Genomic DNA, 7,745 nt, shown 5'->3' on the forward strand with positions numbered 1-7,745 from the left:
TCCCCCTCAATTTAATACAACATAGAAGTTCTCCCATTTAACTGCTTCTGGGAAAGTTTCCTTATTTTCTAGGAAGCCCTTCTCCCCACATTAATGTGAAATAAGTCTTTGAACTTATTTTTCTGTTTCTAGCTAGTTTGACTACAAGACCCACCCCCTAAACCTAAAAGAGTAGAGGAAAAGGTTTTGTTGTGCTGTGTTTCCCTTGCCTAGTACTAGAAAGTCCTACCTCACATGTGCACCCCAATTTCCATTGCCTAGATCTCTCTGCCGTATCCAGTGAAGCATGGAATCAGCAGGGTAAACTGACACGTGTGTAGTCATTTACAAATTCTGTCAGATACTTATTGTAAATACGGTATGTCTTCTCTAATTTCTGACAAATTCTTGAATCTGTAGCCAACTGAGATATGTAATTAAAGCGTGATTTACTAGATGGGAATGTGCCCTGATCTACTCCTGCCCCCAAATAATTTATCATCAGTAAGTAAGTTGAACTATTGCCCAAAAACTTATACAAGTTGTACTCACCAAAGTGAGACTTCTTGCAGCTTCCACTATGCTAGAACTTCACACATTCACTAAAGTCACAGACAACTACTCTCCCAAGTGTTAGCTTTGTGGACTGGAGTTACAGTTCAGTTGTAAAGTGCTGGCTCAGCATGTACAAATCCTGGCTTCTATGACCCCTTGCCCGCCCCCAACAACAACAACCATAGACAACAATTGTGTTTGCATAGTGGAAGAATTTCTTCAGTTTTCTGCGCTATGTTTTTGGGTTTTTTAATTTTTTGTTTTTCTTTTTTCTTTTTGGTTTTTCATGGCAGAATTTCTCTGTGTAACAGCCCTAGCTGTCCTGGAACTAGCTCTGTCGACCAGGCTGACCTAGAGCTCACAGAGATCTGCCTGCCTCTGCCTCCCTAGTGCTGAGATTAAATGTGTACTATCACCCAGCTTCTGTGCTATTTTTAATGTAACATTTGCAAACATGATCCATCTTTAAATTAATATTCATTTTCCATAAAGTTATCTTTTGTCTTTCTTTTTATAAGATGTTTATTATTAAAATGATATTTTAGTTATCTGAGACAGGTTCTGTCTGTGGCCTTGAATGCAGAGATGTACCTGCCTCTGCCTCCTGAGTGCTGAGGTTAAAGGTGTGCACCTTATAGCCAGCCTGTGTCTGTTATTTTTAAGTTATGTTATACTTGTGTTCATAGTGCTAATGCCCAAGATGGCCAGTAGTATTAGATCTGGAACTGGAGTTGCAGGTGGTGGTGAACCACTCAGTGTGGTTTGCTAGAAAAGAAGTTGGGGTCCTCTGTAAGGACAGTACATGTTCTTAACTGTTGAGCCATCTCTCCAGCCCTTTGATTTTTTTTGCCTGTCTTATGTTTTACTTTGTATGCATATGGAGGGGGGGAATATACATGCACACGGAGATCAGAGGACAATTTGCAGAAGCCGATCTTCTCCTACCATTTGACTTCCTGGGATTGGATTTGGATTGTTACTTTTGGCCTTTATCCAAGGAGACATCTCACTGAGCAACCAAACCTTACTGGAAACAGCAAAAGCTCTAGCAATGTGCAAAGTTGCTGACAACACAGCAAGCCCAGAACAGTTCAAGACTGATACGCTATGGGTCATAATCAGCTGTCTTTAATTTTTGAGAGGAGGCAGTTGCTGTCAGGAACTTTTATCCCTGAGAACTCTTTTCTGGGATTGGTGCCAGGGATCAGGAAGGGCACAAAGTTGTGAATACGGGGGACAGCCCCTGGGGTAACTCATATTGTTTCCATTTCCTGTTGCGTCACCTTGGGAATGGGCTGGATTGATGACTGGCTTTCTAAAGATGGTGATATGGCAAGATGAGGTCACAGAGAGACAGGCTTCCTATTCCCCTGCCCTTACTCTTCCAGCTGCCCCTCTACCACCTCTTTCTCTGGCTGCTATGTTCGGAGCTGCCCTGGAATGAGATCCACCTGGGAAGAAAACTGATGTCTGTACTTAGGACCAGTGATGCCTGAGGCCTGTCAATAGCCACACAAGTGAGCTTGGAAAACAGTTCTTCCCTTAGTCCACGAGACTAAGAGTCACATACCACCAGGTCATTGAAGTGCAATATCTGTCCCTTGAGCCAAATACCTACAGCTTTGAGGCATAGGGGCCCAACTAAGTCATGTCTATATAAACCGAGACTATAAATGTGGTTTAGACCACTCTTTCTAATATAGGTAGGTATCTGATATACATTATTGGAAATGAATAGGATGCTAATTAGTCCCCTTTGCAGACAATCTTAACAGCTCTATGCGGTTAACTTTCCCAAGTTTGTATTGCCCAGGCCCAAAGGGCTCAGCTGGGACTCAGTGGGGTCTGTGTTCACACCTTCACTGAAGCTGCCACCCCTGAATGGTCCTGCTGCTTCTCTTGGGACATTTTGGTAATGATGAACAGTCAGCATATCAAGCACAACCTCCATTCTATTAAAGGCTCAGTCAGTAACTGGCTTCTGTCTCTTGAGCAAGCTGTTTTATTTCCACTCTGCTATGCCTGCATTGCTTGCCATTTTGTTTGCATGGTCCCTGAGGATGTCCAGGTAGTCAATGCTTAGAATGAGAATGTAGACCTTTCTTTTCCTTTGTCTTCTGGGAGATTCACCATTCACATTTTTCTGGCTTACGAGACAAAGTCACTTCTATTTTTTAAAAATAACCTTTGGTTAATTCACTGAGAATTCCATACAACGTATCTTAAATCATATTCACCCCATCTTTTCTATCTACTCCCAGATCCACTCCTACCTCCCTCTCCACCTTCATGTCCTGTGTTTAAAAACAATACGATTTTGTGCTGCTCAAGTACTCTTGGGTTTGAGGTCTACCATGGAGCTCGGTTGACTTAACCAGGTCACAACTTTAAAGAAAACTGACTTTCTCCCAGCAGCTAGCAATGGCCAGTAACACCTCAGCTACAGGCAGGGCTTCATAACCATCTTCCCACTGCATCCTGGGATTTTCTGTGGCTCAAGCTCTCACAAGTCTTGTGCGTGCTATTCTACCCACTGTAAGCTCATGTCACTGAAATATAAATTGCACACTTGATGAAGGGTATGGGTGACTTTTTATTGTGGGAAGGTAGTTACAAGAGAAACAGGCAACCCAGGTTGGTCTCAGCAGCTTCTGAGACCCGACCAGAACCCCGAAGAGAGAGAGTGTCCCCCTACACAGTCCTATATTTCCCAGGTCCGTATGTACCTGTAGCCATGCCCAAAGCAGGCGTGGTCAGCAGCACAGGTACCTAAGATCTCTCCCTACAAGTTCGTATGAGCAACAACCTCATTGTGTCTTGAAAGCATCATTTCATTGTAGTCATATACTGCCCGTAACTCTTACCCCCCTCCCTTTTCTCTTCTGAGCCTGGCACAGAAGAATGTGATGGGGACATCTCATTTGGGGACGAGCAGCCAGCAGACTCTTATTCTCTGCACATTGACTAGTTAATTACCATCTATTACAAGCAGAGGCTTCTCTGATGAAGGTTGAGGGATACCCTAACCTATAGGTATGGCTATAATAAGTCATTAAGAGTCACTTTAATACTATATCCATTTAACAGAATAATAATAGGTTCTCCCCTAGTATTGTCTAGCCAGAGGTTCTTGGTTCCCAAGAACAGCCCTAGGTGTGGCTTCTGTCATGTACAGCAGGTCTTAAGTCCTTTCAGAAAATGCCTGGTCATGCCCATGACACTTGGGCCATAAACTTCCAACATAATCCACTGTCTTAGCCCATGTTTAGTAAGAATAAACTTTATAGACTGAAGGAGAGTGGGTGCATCTATAGCAGTCATTCTGTCCTGGGGTGGTTTTGAATCATAAAATGCTGAAAAAGCACCAGAGGAAACTTTACTGACACAAATGCTCCAGGTGGTGTAACCTTGTGACAGTGAGTTGTTAGGATTCACTGTTTTGGGCTTAATGCAGAGTTGGCAAATCCAGAGAGTGAAGCTTATGACCCGAACACTGGGCACTATTGAAAGTGCTTGTAGCAGTGTGAAAGAAAGCGCCCCCCAAAGCCAGTGACACTATTAGGAGATGTGGACTATGTGCAGCCTTGCTGGAGGAAGTGCGTCACTGTGGGGATGGGCTCTGAGGTCTCTGTTGCTCAAGCTATGCTCAGGGCAACACACAGTGGCTTCTGCAGATCAAGATGTAGAATTCTTAGCTCCCTCTCCAGCACCATGTCTACTCGCATGACCACCTGCCATGATGATAATGGACCAAACCTCTGAAACTGTAAGCCAGCCCCAGTTAAATGTTTTCCTACTTAAGAGTGGCCGTGTGGTCATGGTGTCTCTTCACAGCAGTGGAGACTCAGTTAAGGCAGTGCCATACATTTATTAGGGGGTCTAAGCACTCTGCAGGTGATGTTGATGCTCCACCTCATGAAGGAGAAAATGAGGTACAGAAAGGTTAAGGGGCTAAGTAAAGGACACACCAAGATTCAGATGTGGAGTCAGGCTCCACAGCCAACACTCACTACTGCTTGGCAATCCCCAGTGCATGCAGTATGTTTGAAGCATTTTAGGTGGAATGAAATGATCATTAACTGGAAAATATTTATAGAAAGATCATTCTGTTTAAGTGAAGGAGGAATTTAAGTGTTTGTAGAAAAAAAACATACCAGTTTTCAAGTCTTTGATGATTTAAAAGAAATTGTTTTATGATGTTTGCTTTTATATATCTCTAACAACAGAGTTTACTCTTAGATATGAACTGGTTCCTGATAGACAGCCCGCTGGAGGAGTATAACATCTATATTTGATCATTTAAGGGACTGCCAGACTGTTTCTCAAGGTGGCTGAACCAGAATGCAGTCAGCCAGTATAGGAGGGTTCCAATTTCTCCATGTTCCTATTCATCACTGTCTGCCTTAAAAAAAGCAAGGCACCTCCAATGAACATGAAGTGGTATCTTGTGTTTTTTTCCTTTGCCCCCCCCCCCCGATTTTTGATGCTAAATATCTTTTTGTGTGTTTTTATCATTGATATTGCTTCTTTGCAGAGTTTACTATCACTTTCTTTTTTACCTGATTCAATTTCTCCTCTTGTGGGAAAAGCCATCGAAACTCAATCTGCCACTGGTTTCACTTACCTCAGTGCAGTTCATAATCTCCAGGAAATGGTCAGCTGGGTTTGTAAAGCATGCTATCTTCACATTATTAACATCTTAGTTTTCAGGGTTCATGACTTCAATAAAGACTCCAAGAACTCAAAGTTCATTACAGATGGGCTGATCTCAGATCTGAGAGGGGTTAGGTATCCAAGACACCATTGAACCTTTGGGGCTTTATTCCAGGACTGTAACTCGGGATGAGGGTCAGTCACAACATATCAGATGGATGATCTAGAGTTAAAAAAATCAAAATAGTGGAGCTCAGGGCCTTTCAAAACCTCCGAAGGTTAACCAACCAACATGGGTTGCCTTGATCTGTCCTTGTTTTCTCTGATAGTTCTGCGAAATACCAGAACCCTGGGTAAAGAAGTCTAGCGGCCACCCAGACCTATCTCATGCTCCCAGGTATGAGATAACAGAGCTGTGGATAAGGAAGCCAAGAAGTGCATTGGCTGAACTCTGAGGCTGTGCCAACATCGTGGCTTTGAACTCTACTCTGTTTATTTTCAGTTTATGACTCTTGGCATTCACTTTGCCTCTGTGAACCTCAGGCAAGTTAAAGTGAGATACAGAAGGGTTCAGGTCTAATGTGGATCATGGCAAACGTCAGTATTTAAGGAACGAATTCATATATTGTCAATAGTAACCTTGAAAATTCTTCAAGTTCAAAAACAAATACATCCCAAATATAGTTTCGTTCAGACAATGCTAAATACAGTTTCCTCAGATGCCCCAGTGCTGTGTTCATTATCTCCAGTGTACCAGTTCCTCGCCTTCTGTGAACACTCTCACGCCTCTGGCAGAAACAAAGGGCTTATTTTGGGGAGTCAAACCTTGGCAATCACTTTTCTGGCCTTTCTAGAAATTTCAACTCGTACGTGAGGCTGATCTCCATCATGACTGTATCTACTGCTCATCTCAGGCTCGTTGGGTGACTTGTAAGGCATTCCTCATAATACTTTGATTTTCTCTTCTAAGTATTCATGTTGGATTCTTGCAAGTTAAGTGTATGTGTGCTGGTTCTTAGTAAGCCCTCTTGTAAAAGAGCTTCAGTGCATGCCCCAGATGTCAAAGCACCCCCAAACTAAACTGCTTTGTTGACTGAGAGAAGAGCAGAGCACTCCAAGGCACACTTGGTACCCAACTGTGCTGAACAGTCACTGTCCTGGAAGCCTTGCAAGGTCTGCTCCACCTAGCATATCACTCAGTACACATAATACGATGGTCACACCAGAGGTCAGTTGGTGCCTGGGAGAAGAGTTCACTTAAATCAAGATAGACCCAGAGCATCAGTGTCCACTCCAGCAGCAGCAATGGTGGGAGGCAAGAATATAATACTGTCCTCCAGGGAGGGAGTGTGAGGACACAGGTACCATCAGCCAGGAAAACGAGGGCATCTGGAACTTGACTGGGAATACAAAGTGGCAGCTTGCCATTACTGTGGCTTATTCATTGGGAAGCTCCTCACTGAAGTGTTTTAACAATAGGGAAACACTTTGCATTGGCAGAAAAGCCTTACTGGTGTGAGACTAACAGCCAGACCAGTGAGTTGGCTCAGTGGGTAAAGGTGTTTGCCTCACATGCCTGGGAACTGAAGTTCTAGCCCTGGAGCCCACATAAAGACTAAAGGAGCAAATCAATCTAACAAAGTTGTCTTCTGACCTCCCAACATATGTCATGGTATGCTTGCACACACACGCATGCATATGCACACTCAATACACACACACTAAAAAGACACATCAGTTAAGTGTTCATCAGTTGAGAAGTGGGTAAGGCTATTATGGTATATCTGGTATAGTTTCATTATAGAATGTCTGTTCTATTAGGGGACAGACTCTAGGACCTGTTGCTAAGTGTGTGTGTGGGGGGGGAGCAAGATGCATGAAAGATGGGAAATGGAAAGGAGACTGTAGTGATGATTACATATCCTTGTTTATATTTGCTTTTCAGAACTCTACAAAGATTCACAAAATACGACTAGCAGCTGTTGCTTTCATAAAGGAAAACAGACTCCTTTAAGCTGTTTAAATATTTTGTGTGCTTGTATCAAGTTTGTTTAAAAAACATAATATTAAAATCAACTACAAGGAAACTTAAAAAAGAAAACTCCACCTCTTGTATTTTTCCTTTACCTTACCAACAGAGTGGTGTGTAATAGAATTCCTGCTGCTCTGGCCTTTTCTAGCAAAGGGGTTTTACAATCAAATAATCAAAGGTTGAGTTGGATCACTTCCACATACTAAACACAGAAATGTACAGTCTTCTTTGAAAGATCAAGCATAACTCAGATAATGGCAGCCAGTGGATCAGAGCAGAGAGGTACCACGGCTGTGCTCATTTGTGTTAATCCAATGTACTTTCTCACAGGACTCAGAAAATTAATATGTATTTCCCCTTATATAGGAGAAGGAAAAATGATTCCCTCAAACTACATTCAATTTTCTATGAGTATGTAGGACGTGGTGACTCAGTCTATAACACTAGCACTGGAGGGGCTGAGGTAGGGGACTATGAGTTTGAATCCAGCCTGAACTAGATGGTGAGATTCTGTCAGAAGAGAGAGG

This window comes from Mesocricetus auratus, unplaced genomic scaffold (genome assembly GCF_017639785.1).
Source record: "Mesocricetus auratus isolate SY011 unplaced genomic scaffold, BCM_Maur_2.0 Super-Scaffold_4256, whole genome shotgun sequence".
Classification (NCBI taxonomy): domain Eukaryota; kingdom Metazoa; phylum Chordata; class Mammalia; order Rodentia; family Cricetidae; genus Mesocricetus; species Mesocricetus auratus.